This window comes from Oryctolagus cuniculus, chromosome 5 (genome assembly GCF_964237555.1).
Source record: "Oryctolagus cuniculus chromosome 5, mOryCun1.1, whole genome shotgun sequence".
Taxonomy (NCBI): Eukaryota; Metazoa; Chordata; class Mammalia; order Lagomorpha; family Leporidae; genus Oryctolagus; species Oryctolagus cuniculus.
Window position 1 is genome coordinate 34,543,221 of NC_091436.1, and position 12,694 is coordinate 34,555,914.

Consider the following 12,694-nt stretch of genomic DNA (forward strand, 5'->3'; position numbering starts at 1 on the left):
GCTTGCTCTGCCAGCTTCCTGCTTTCAGTGGAGAGAAACAACAAGGCAAAAGGATGTCCCCGCACAGGTCAGGAGGATTTCACCATGCCATTAGTGTCATTAGCCTGGCTAATCATGAGTTCTAACCAGTTGGTTCTATTTATCTAGTTTTTGTGATTAAGATAAAGTGCCCTGCATGAGTGGGCAGACCGACTTTCATTCTGGAAATGAATATTCAGTTCTCACGTGATGCATTGTCCCAGTCCCCATGGGCTTTTGGCCTCAGGACCACCGGATGTTCTGAAGAAGTCATATCCTGCAGCACAAATAATACAGGCTCCCATAGCTCCCGAATCAACCAGAGGCTGAGGAAGCACAGCTTCCGCTACTGCTGGGCCAGAGAGCACCACAGCAGTGTGAGAACTCTGCAAGTCCTTTCAGGTGCTCGCAATCTGGAACTCAACCAACTAATAAAAACGATGTGAGCCAATGGATCCTGCGTGCCCCAGAAGGCCCTGAAGGAGAAATGAACAGATCCCCATAACTTCATACAAAAAAAAAATATATACTTAGTCTGTTGAATAAAGGCTGGGGACTCAAAGCACAAATGGAAACACAGATAATTTAAATAAGATGATCCAAAGTATAGGCCTAATTAAATTAAGTAAATCAAATCTCACGCACTCTCATTTTAGAACTCTATGTCCATTAAATCCAATTACTTCCCCCTGTGGCTTTGGCTTTAAATGGATGTTAGCAATGATCACATTGAATTCCTGCTCTCTCTGACCTCCAGCAGCTTTCACGGTCAAGGTGCAGTTATTAAGTGATTGCAGCTGCCAAATGCAAGTGCCCCCAGCTCCACACAACAAGGCATGGGGCAAACACTAGCTGGGGGCATCGGGTAAAGGCGTGCATCTTAAAATACTCAGCTTCCTTAGTTCTCTCTGACCTCTGGTTGCTCCGTACCCTCCAGAAAGGTTTATAGCTGCGTGTTCCTCAGACTTTCCAAGGGGCTGCCAATTTAAGTTCTTTACATTTGTCATCCACCATCATTCAAATGGAGCATGCAGGCCACACAACGCATTCCATCTAATTGAAAGGAGCTGCGACAGCTTTCCGGCAGGGAGGGGCCCTGCTACCCTCCTCCCGGCTGACAGGCAGGTGTTCAACAAACCCCTCATCCAGTGGAACCTGGTGAAATCACTGTCTGTGGCACTCACCATCCTCAAATCCAGACCAGTCTCGTCTTTGCTGTCCTGAAAGCTATTAACAGTGCTTATTAAAGGAGATAAACAAATGTGCAAGAAGGAGGCTTCACAGCTTCGACTGTCTCTGTAGATGGAAATTCAGTCCAGACCAAAGTCCCAAAAGTCAATTAAATGTAACCTAACTGCATAAATATCACAGCTGATTTTGTTACACTTATTGGATTTTATAGAGACTAAATTCTATAAAGCTTTGAGGTTGGAAACCTGATGGATGAATTGAGAAAATCTTTCACTATGCAATTTTGCTCACTGCATTTCCTGCTGAATTCTGCTCCTCAAAGTCTAAAAATGTGCATTGGTAGGATTGCTATTACTATTGTACCTTTGTGTAATGGAAAAATCTTCTCTCTGTCTTTTTTGGGTGCTGAGTCCTGGAATTTTACTTATATTACTTAGACTGGGGCAATGTCACCACGTTCCTAGGAGAACCTCAAGCCAAGGACAATGCATGTATAAACTGTTCAACTTTAGGATGTTGTCAAATAAGTCTTGTTGTTGGGTTGTGCTAGTAGCTGGTTTTAATCGAATTGACTTTTCTAAGTATCATATCATAGAGCTAGCAGCAGTCCTCAACTTCAACTACCCTTACAAACACCTGAGGGCTTTGAAAAACATGACACTCAGACCCACCCTAGACAAAGAAGCTCAAATTCTCTCTAGGGGTGCAGGCCAAGTGTTGGTATTTCTCAACGTTCTGCAGGTGGCTATGACATATAGGCCAGAGTTGAAAGTGATGCTGCCTGAAATGCAAATTTAAAAGCAGTTATGTGTGGAAACCAGAATAAGGCATAACGAACTGAACTAACTTCATAATTAACTGACATGATTGCCACCCTAGGCATTTTGGATAAAGTTCTAGGTTTTCAACCCCCAAATTACCATTCAGGTGACAAAAGAGAGCCAACGCATTTTGTCTGTGCAGGTTGTATAATGGAGTTGAGACTTTCAAGAGCTGAGGGAGGCCTAGGAAGAAGACAGTCTCGTGTTATTCCATCTCCTCCCTCCAGTGCTCAATGAGCTTAATTAATGAGCAGAACTGAGATGTTCTAGTGAAATGGCTGAGCCTTTCCTTAGCCTGCAGTGACCCTACTCACAGAAGCCCCCCTGCTGCCAGCAGGGTTACTGTAACTAATGAGGGTCTTATCTGCTTCAGGAAAGAGTTGAACGGCACTCACAGGACTTAGCTGAGGAGTTACTGTTATTTTATATTCCAAATTTTAAAACTGAAGGTTTAAGTAACACTCAGAATGTATATATGGCACCTCAATTTTTTTTAATTATTTTTTTTGACAGGCAGAGTGGACAGTGAGAGAGAGAGACAGAGAGAAAGGTCTTCCTTTGCCGTTGGTTCACTCTCCAATAGCCGCCGCGGCCAGTGCGCTGCGGCCGGCGCACCACGCTGATCCGATGGCAGGAGCCAGGTACTTATCCTGGTCTCCCATGGGGTGCAGGGCCCAAGTACTTGGGCCATCCTCCACTGCACTCCCGGGCCACAGCAGAGAGCTGGCCTGGAAGAGGGGCAACCGGGACAGAATCCGGCGCCCCGACTGGGACTAGAACCCGGTGTGCCGGCGCCGCAAGGTGGAGGATTAGCCTAGTGAGCCACGGTGCTCATTCTAACGGCATGTTCTTGAATAATTCAAACTTGATGCTTCCAGATAGGGAATGGGCCCCATTCAAGCCCAAGGTCCAAAAGGCAAGTGGCTCTCCAGCTCTGGGGTGCATCAGAGACACCTATTGAATAGGAATATGCATTGTAAAGACATGTCTAGGTGTAGCTGGTATAATGGACAGTTCTTGGACCCCTGCTTAGAAAACCCATATAAGAACTTTGAGCATTTTGAGCACAGGAACAATGCCCATAGTGTTAGATGTTTCTGGAAGTGTTCTTAAAATGAATAGAACTCCTGTAGTCAGGAATTTATTATTCATATTACCAGAATACATCTCCAAAGCATCACAATCCAGATGAAGTCTCTAAAAGAAACAGTAGGAAAATCCTTCTCTCTGCCATTGAAGTAAGCACGCCAGGCCCTTCTCCACTACCGCAACTTCCTTTCTGTGTCACCAATCCCCTAATTGCCGCAATCAATCAAATAGTATCTTTGACTATTAGAGAAGTTGTAACAGTGTGTGATGTCATTAAGAATCATTAGAATTTTGCTCTTAAACTGCTTCATTAGCCTAGATAGTTCCCAAGTATATTGTTCAGACATTTTAGAATTTGCATAATAAAAATTCATATTCTACATATGAACCAGTTTAACTTAATAGAGTTATTCTGTTTTGTTTTTAAATTATCAAGGTTGAAATTAAATGTTGGTTATGTGGCAGAAAGAGGAGTATGCATAATTATCTGTGAATTGATTGCTTATCAAGTAAGAGATCAGTGAGTGTTTCCCCTGGCATCGGAAGGAAGTCTGTAGACCAGGAGGTTGCAGAAGTACAGGACTCACGGGAGAAAGGATCAGAAGATGAAGGGACGCCTGGTTGTGGTGGGGCACGTGTTCACATGGGAAGCAGGTACAGTTGCACAGTTGAGAGGTATAATCCAGGTGCAAGGGTGCTGCTGCAACACGGGAGGTTGCTTCTTATAGTGGAGGGGAATAGAACAGCGCCATGAGAGCAACCGAGGTCAGGATCCAAGGAAGCCTGTTTCCCTCCACACAGCCCTGACAAGACAGGTCTGGGGAGATAAGAAGAGAGATAGAAAGAAAGAGAGAGAAAAGGATAATAGATAAAAAAAAAAAAGGCCTGTAGAGTAAGTTAGCTAAAGTGTTAAAGCCATATGATATAACAAGTCGAGATAAGGCACAGAGAGTTTCAATAACCAAAGTCCTACTACATTGAAATTCGGATCAGCAAGGCAATCTAGGCAATCTGACGTCAGATGTGGGTAACTACTTTGCTTTAGGACTGAAAAGGAGAACAGAAAGTAAGAATACACTGTTTTTTATTCATTTTATGCATTTGAGAAAGGAAAAAGTGTGCCAGGAACACAATTCAGTTCTCCCATGAGGTTGCAGGAACCCAATGACTTGAGCTGCCTCTCAGGGTCTACATTGGCAGGAAACCGGAATTCGGAGCTGGAGGTAGGAACTGAATCCAGGCACTCCAACGTGGGATATGCACATCTTACCTGGCATCTTAGCCATGAAGCTAAACACTCATCCAAGAATACACTATTTTATATGCATTGTATTATGTCTCAGCTATCAAATTCATAATTATACCTAGGGAAAAATGAATTCAAAATATAGTGATAAACTAGTGGTTTCAATGCACAGATCAGTAAGTAGCATCTGGCAGTTATTAATTAAACAAAACAAAACAAAACTAAAACACTGTTTATTGCTTCCCAATAATTTGAAATGAAAGACCAGATATCAAAACATGCAATGATGATGCTTTTTTTACCCAGCCATCAACGAGAGTGTCAAAACTGGCCCTGGCCTCACCCTTACTGAATGTTCTCCACATCAACAACAAAATGAGGCTAGCAGACCTCATTTGTTCACTCTAAATTGGTTATGCAAGGAGTTCATTGATCCGATTTTTTTCTTTAGCATTCAGTAGTGGAAAGGTTCAAACATATAGTAAAGTTGAAAGAAATTTTCCAGTGAGCCTTCGGTTTACTCAGGACCTAGATTCCCAGCACGCATCTTAGGGTCACTGTTTTGGGAGGCCTTTCAGCTTCATCTGAGTCATCTCTCAGAACCCAGCGTGGTGTGTGTTAGCTGAGTCACTTGGATGGATGCTGAGAGTTCATTCTGCCTTGGGCAGGGATATTGATGAGCAATTGATCAAGTGCAGAATCCAAAGAATCCTTCGTATGTTGTGCATGTTGTTACTGGAGAGTGCTCCACACACATTTATGAAAAACAATCACCTGGTGGTCAGCATTTTGAAAAGATATGGAGGCTTTACCTTTTGTGTCTGCACATCAAGCTAAATTGTCTTAGAATGCATTTGCTCCCCCTGAATTTCACTCTTTCTTTTGCTTTTCACCCATACTGTGTAACAGAGGGACAAAATTCACATGCTGCATATATGGACATTAATTCTTACATGCACAGGCCAAAAATCTTAATTACTCTGAAAACCCTACTACAATACTGCTGCCTACAGCAGCCATTTGAACATGGAAGCCGCATTTAGAGACATCTTAATTTTTTCCATCGCTCACTGAGGGACTGAATATTTTGCAGGGATGACATACACCGTGAACCCAAGCTGGGAGAGCAATTGCCTGTCTTTGAATGAAATTATAGGCCAGGAGTAAAGATAAGGAATGTTAGGAGTTAATTGTGTCCCCTAAAGAAGACGTGTGGAAGTTCTGGTACCTCAGAATGTGACCTCATTTGGAAATAAAGTTTCTGTATATTTTAATAAGTGAAGATGAAGTCATCAGAGGGGACTCTAATCCAATACGACTGGTGTCCTTCTGAAAGTGAGAAATTTGGACACAAGGACAGACATGTACCTAGAACATCATGTGAAGGTGAGAGCTGAGATCAGAGGATGCATCAGCAAAAGAGTGGAAGCTTGGAGAAGGCACAGATTGTCCCTCACAGCCCTCAGAAGGAACCAACCTGGTCAAAACCTTAGTATTAGCTGTCTAGCCTCCAGAACTGAGAAACAATAGATTTCTGTTATTTAAGCCACTTGGTTTACAGAACTCTGTTGATGCAGCCCTAGCAAAGTAATATAGGCACGCTAGCAGGAGCTGGGTGGGGAGGGGGGGTTGCGGAGAGCACTGCCCTTGAGGACATTACATTAAGGCTAAAAGCAGTGCTGAGGAAAAGAATCGATGAGACCATCTAATTGTACAAATTTTCTTCCAGCCATGTACCAGCATTCTGAAGGTCTCCTTTAAAAGAAAACAATGTTAAAAACATATTTCCAAGTGAGTATTGGAGAACCCATCTGGTTTATTACCTCTTTGGCATTTGAATGTGACTTATTTCTGTTTTATCTGAGCATCTGAATGTGTGATAGCTTCTCATAAACATGTAAGAGTAAGTGCCATATAATGGGTGAGTATATCTGGATAAGAAATTCTACATTCCTCATCTTCAGCTTGACATTGTCCCTATGTTTTTCTTTTTACAATATATGCATAACACCATGCAGGAGGCAAGGTGTTAGATGTTTTGCTTAAATAACTTCTGATCAGAAGATTTCAGATGGCAGTAGATTTCAATTTCCAGTTCATCACCATCCCTAAGCCTAGAAGTCAAGTACAAGGAAGTAACTCTGGGGGCCAAGTCTTCAGAACTGGGAGCCCTCCTGGTTAAAATGGTTGCCAACTATTACAGAAAGTTCAGATTTTTCTTCATTCTTTTGGCTAAAACAATACTTGCCATCCAGTCTTTTCCTTCCTCAGAATTCCTGTTTCAGCCCTCAAACTGTGAAACTTCACTCAAAGTCACCCAATCTGTGAAGTAGAATGTACCTCTAATCCTGGGGGGCCCTAAGATGACCAGAGATTTTGGTTGTACGGAGGCAATAGCAGGAGCTGTGGAGGACACGCCCTAGGCACAGGTCTGTGGTCACCAGAGCTAAGAATGCATCACATAGATCCAGGGCATAGAGTCTTCATAGGAGACACTCCCATGAAGCTCTTCTTCCCAAAAGGTCCCATGAACTGTGTTGGAATTCAGTGAGCTTTTGTTGACTTTTCACAACTGAATAAACAGAACTAAGGCTCTTGTCACACTCAAAATAAAATTATTGCCAGAACCTCTTCGACATTGTATAGAAGTATTTAGCTGCAAGTACAGGGAGCCGAAAGAAAGGAGTTGGTTTGACTTAACCAGCCAGTATAAGTTCTAGCAAGGACATCAGATAGAAGCTGCTTTAAAAGAGAAAATTGTAAGGGTAAGCTGAAGGGCAGTGTCTGGTTATTATAGAGTACAAAACACAGAATATAACATCCAAGAGGGAAATGGGACTGTCACAGCCTCATGGGGAGAATGAGCATGCTAACCTAAGGCACCCCCAGCTCTGGATGGGAGCAAGAAGTAACAGGCACCTCACAGACAGATTTTTTCCTTCTTTTTTCATTTAACAAGTATTCGCTGAAGGTCTATTAGTTGGCACTGTGCTGGGTACCATGGAATAGAAGACAACAGTTACTGATTCATGGTCTACATTGTAGTCAGGTAGACAAGAAACAACAAATACATTATATCAGTCAGTGATAACTGTGATGAAGAAAATTAATTAGGGGAAGGCGGTAGAGACAGGATCTCTTCTTTTGTAGACAGTAGTGAAAGATGACCCCTGTAAAAAAGAGATATTCAGTGAGACATTTGACGGAAATGAGGCAGTAAGGTGTGTGCAAGAATGTGGAGGAAGACTGGGTCAGTCAGGGCAGGCACTGTGGTGCAGCGGGTTAAAGCCCTGGCCTGCAGTGCTGGCATCCTCTGCTCTGCTTCTGATCCAGTTCCCTGCTAATGCAACCAAGAAAGCAGCAGAGGATGACCCAAGTCCTTGGGCCCCTGCACCCACATGGGAGACCTGGAAGAAGCTCCTGGCTGTGGCCTGGCCCAGCCTTGGCCATTGAAGCATCTGGGGAGTGAACCAGCAGCTGGAAGACCTTTCTCTCTCTCACTCTGTCTACACCTATCTCTATAACTCTCTCAAATACATACAGTAAGAGTGGGTGAGAGGGAATGCTGAGGAAAAAGGACCTCATGTAGGAAAGACTTTGTGTGTTTAAGGAACAACCAGAGTCTAGTATAGCTAGAGTTGAGCGAGCAGGTCAGAGGGCATGAGAGATGAAAATCAGAGCAGCTGATAGAGACCAGGCCAGACCATATAGGTCCTCATAGAGCACAGCAAGGAGTTTTGGATTTATTTTGAGTCTGATGGGAAACCATGAAGCGTTTTACTTGTTCTATTATTTTAAAAGATTGCTCTGGCTGGTTATATAAATAATTCATTGCAGGTAATAAGAGATCAGTTTAAAGATTTTTGCAATATTCCAGGTGAGAGGTGATACATTCTTGGATTAGGATATTAGGGATATAGATGGTGGATTGAAGTCATCATAAACTGCAAATAGTCTCAACCAGCCTACTTGCAATGATAAGGAAAAGACAAGAGTCAAAGACAACAAAGCTTGGAATTAAACAATTAGGAAAATGGTGGTGGCATTTACTGAGATGAGGAAGCCTGAAGGAGAACCAGGCCCAAAATAGTGAAATTGGGATTTATTTTGGGAAAAGTGTCACAGGAGGCACAAAATGATGTCAAACATTGAGTTAGATGGCCAATCTGGAGCTCAGGGGAGAAGTCAAGTCTGAAAATACATACTTAAAAGTCAATAACACACAAATAGAGTTTAAAGCAAAGAGGCTGCGTGAGATCACCTAAACAATGAGCTTAGAGAGTAAACAGGCGGGACTGGCATTGTGCTGAGCTACATGAAGAGAAGGAAGAGCCAGGAAAATAAATAGAAAAGATGGGACCAGAGAGGTAAGAGTTGGAAGCCAAACAAAAAAACAAGAGATAAATAATAGAGAGATGAGATAGATAGAGATAATGTGTTTCAAGAAAGAGAAAAGATCAATGATTTAAATCCATTGAGAGATTAAATTCAGTTAGAACGGAATTTGTCGTGGATTTTGCTGGTAATTTGACAATAATAACTACATTGGAGTAAAAAGAAAGGTTTGAATAGAGTGGGTTCAAGAGTTGACAGGAGAGGGGGAAAACAGCATTCCCAAAAGTTCACGGAAAATGGAATTAAAAATAAGTTTGTTTGGGTGAAAAAGAACTTAAATATTCATACATAGTTTTTTTTTTCACAACATGCATTTCTCAAGAACCTTTTAAAGGCCTCTCATAAATACGGATTTCAAATTTTTTTCAGGTGAATAAATTCATCTTTTATTCTCCATGAACTTTTTGAAGTACTGTTGTATAGACCACTCTCAAGGGAAAATATGCCTTAAAATATGGTGGAAGCTAAGGAATATATGAGGTCTAGGCAAGGCTTTATTTCTATTTGTGATTAGAAATAGCATGGTATGTTTCTATGCCAAATGATGCAGTAGACAAGGTGAGACTCATGATGTAAGAGAAAGAAAGAAAACAGTTGCAAGAGCATGGTCATGAGTAGGATTCTATGCAAAACAGTAGTTATTAAGGTCAGATAAGAGCAAGTGCTCTGGCTGTGTTGCATACATTAAGGGCAGCAAATTATGGTTGATTTGGTAATGGTAGTAGATTCTGCAGTGAATTTTCTTTTTTTTTTTTTTTTTTTTTTTTTTTAGTCAAATAAGAGACCAAGCTATCAGCTGAAACAACAGAATAGGGAAAGACGTTCGAAGTCTGAAAAGAAGAAAGGTGTAAAACAGCTGCCTCATAAAGTGTGGGAGTGGAAGTTTATTAGGCTTCTGGGACACTGCTAAGGGTCCATTTAAGATTCGTGGTCATAAATTGTCTGTGACTGGAGTCACCAAGGCGGCATGCTTTCTTTCCACAATGTGAAACCACCGAGAGCTGGATTTCATCAGGAGTGAGACTTGCAGGGTGAGTGGGGGAGAAAGGCGCAAAGGAGTTCATGGTGGATGTAGAAGGAAGAGAGCATAAGAGGAACAAGAGGGATGGTGAGAAGAGGTTCCATGGGCATTGAAGAGTTAATCGACTGGGAGCAATAAAAGTCAGGGAGCTGGAAGGGAAGAGGCAGTGGTCAGTACAATTGTATGTAAAGAAAAAGTCTTGATAACAGTGTAGGTGGTTGAGGAAAAAAGAGCATTTCAGGAGATGTGGTCATGGAACTGAGAAGCCAGGACATTGGTTTTTAAGTGGATACTGAATCCAGAAAGAAGGATGACAGCAAAAGAAATCACAAAGAGAAAGAGCGACCCAGAAGCGACAATCAGCAGGGAAGAAGGAATGATCAGAAGACTGACTGCAAAAAAGTATATGTGGACCAAAGTTGCTGGGGTTTTGGAGAAATAGGAAATCCTGAAGCATAAATTATCTAGAATATGAAACAAGAATCAAGAAGGATCTACTCCACTTTCAGCCCCAGGGCACACGGGATATGGGAGAAATCATCCTCATTGGAGAGTAATGCATGAGAATCAATGTCTTAAGGGGAAAGCAAAGATTTAGTTGAATCCAGAAGGTAAACAGAATGTTCTGGAGAGAGGTAAAAAGAGCCAGGTGTTTTATTGATGATAGGCTTGATTTATAAACATAGTGGAAGTGTTTGGGATAAGAAAGGGTACAAGGGTGGATTGACCTCATCTGTGTTGGACCAAATAGGAAGGTGTGAGTGTATTCACACATATGCACAGTTCAGTTGAAAGTTGGCCTAGGTAAAGTTAAATTTCACTTGCTGCAACAGTCAAGCTCTATTCCTTAAATGTGCCTTTTTCTATGCATCCTTCTGCAGAAGGACTGGCTCTGCAGGTGACTACTGGGATACTGACCCTGTCCCTTCATCATTCTCCATGTCCTTCTGTCGTTCACCTTCCTCCATGCCATGTCAGCCAGTGATAAAGCCTCTATTCTGAATTTCTTTACCTCCACTAGAATGAAACTCTCCCCTCAGACTATGAAGACTTTTCTGTATCCACAGAAAATTACACCCAAGATACATCTAAAAAGACCAGCCCCAGTCACTAGGCAGGCTGCCCCAAGAGCCTGGAACCAAGTTCCTAAACTCTGAAGTCTCTTCATTAGCTCCTCCAAGCTTTTTGTTTTCTGCTGGTTCTGAATTGCTAAAAATGAATAATTGCTTGGCAAAAGTGAAAGTGCACCCCCAAGAATGTTATTGTTCCTTACACTGAACTCTTCAAACTACTCATCTATTTGACCATATGCTATATTATCCAAGCAAGATGCTTATTCTGAGTGACCTACAAAAATGTGGAGTCCTGTTTTTTTTCTTGCTACTGTGTGCACTTAATCTTGTCCTAGTAGGAATCCAGTGGACTAGATAGATAAGGAAACTGAAGCCAGTGAGTTAAGTCACTTGGTCAAATTCACCTTGAACCACAGGTGGATTACTTTGAAGCTAACACAGGTTAAGCATAAGCACCGTTTTCTTTAATGGGCTCCTTCTAAATCCTGGAAATAGAAGAGGTCTATGAGTGTGTTCACAAGGTCACCAGTTTCTATAAAAGGTATAAGAGTGATGCATTTTAATCATCATTTTGATTAGATCACAACTGGTAAATATTACTGTTTCTTGCCACTCCAAGTTCCCCTCCATCACATTTCCTTTGTGTTGCATGGCCCCAAGTGTTTATAGGATCCAGCTAATGAAGGGTTGACTTCAGGGTATATATATGTAGTTTAGGTTTCATAGGATCCATTTACAGGTACCCAAATGTGCATAGTCCCATTACTTCAAGCCATCCTACCATAGGACTGGTTTAATATGTACATCTCAACCTCCTACTCAACTTTCCCCTCCGTGTGCTAGCTCCTTGGGCTTCTTCCCAAGGACAAGAGTTCTACAATGTTGTCTTAAGCATCTGTCATCAGAAGTATGGGGGTAAAGAAGTAAGATATCATTGGATTATCATTCCCTTCTCTACAGAAAAATGCTATAAAATTGCTATTTTTAAGTCTTCATTGAAAAATATTCAGCCTAGAAACAGAAAGAGTGTTTTAGAAATGTGTTAGGAAGCTGCTTTATAAAAAATATTCTGGTATTTTTATGGATTTTATGGTACATGAGACATTTACCAATTTTTAAAAATTTATAATCTATGGTATTTATTTCTCATTTTAAATACATACTTTGATGCCTAATTTCTAATGTATATTCTTTTCTTAAAGAAGACCCTTTCCAGGTTGTCTCAGCCCTCGTAACACCTACAAAAACACTAACTAAACACCTCCATGTTTGATGGAACATCCAACCTCTCGGGTGGACCCAGTCCTTCCATACGATCAGAATCAGAAGGCACAGAAGGCAATCTGACCAGTGGGAATTTCCACTAAGAGCAGGTCATATTTTTACTAATTGCTTATCCATGCTGAACATTTGGATGCATGAAAATATTGAGAAATTCTCCCTTTCCCAACCCAAACCTCCACCCCAGTAGTTTTCCTCTTCACACACGCCTCTTCATTTCCTGATTCTGGCCTGGACTTGAAACAAACGTACCTGAATCCAGCCAGGAAAGCTGTTATTACAATAGTTTTGGCCTAATAGGGGCAGGAAATACCAATAACCTTATGTGAGCTCTTCCCCAGTGGAGAGCCAACCTAAATGCACAAACTTGGTGCTCTTGCATAATTCAGGTGATACTCAGATAAGATCTGATCATTTGAAAACATCTTTCCCCCTGCTCTTCTGAGACCACTGTGTAGGGATGGATTCCCCACAATGAAATGCTGAAATCAAAATCTGGAATAATAAATTTTTTTTAAAAAGTGAGCCCCTTAGGAAAATTGGAAATACTGTTCCAAAT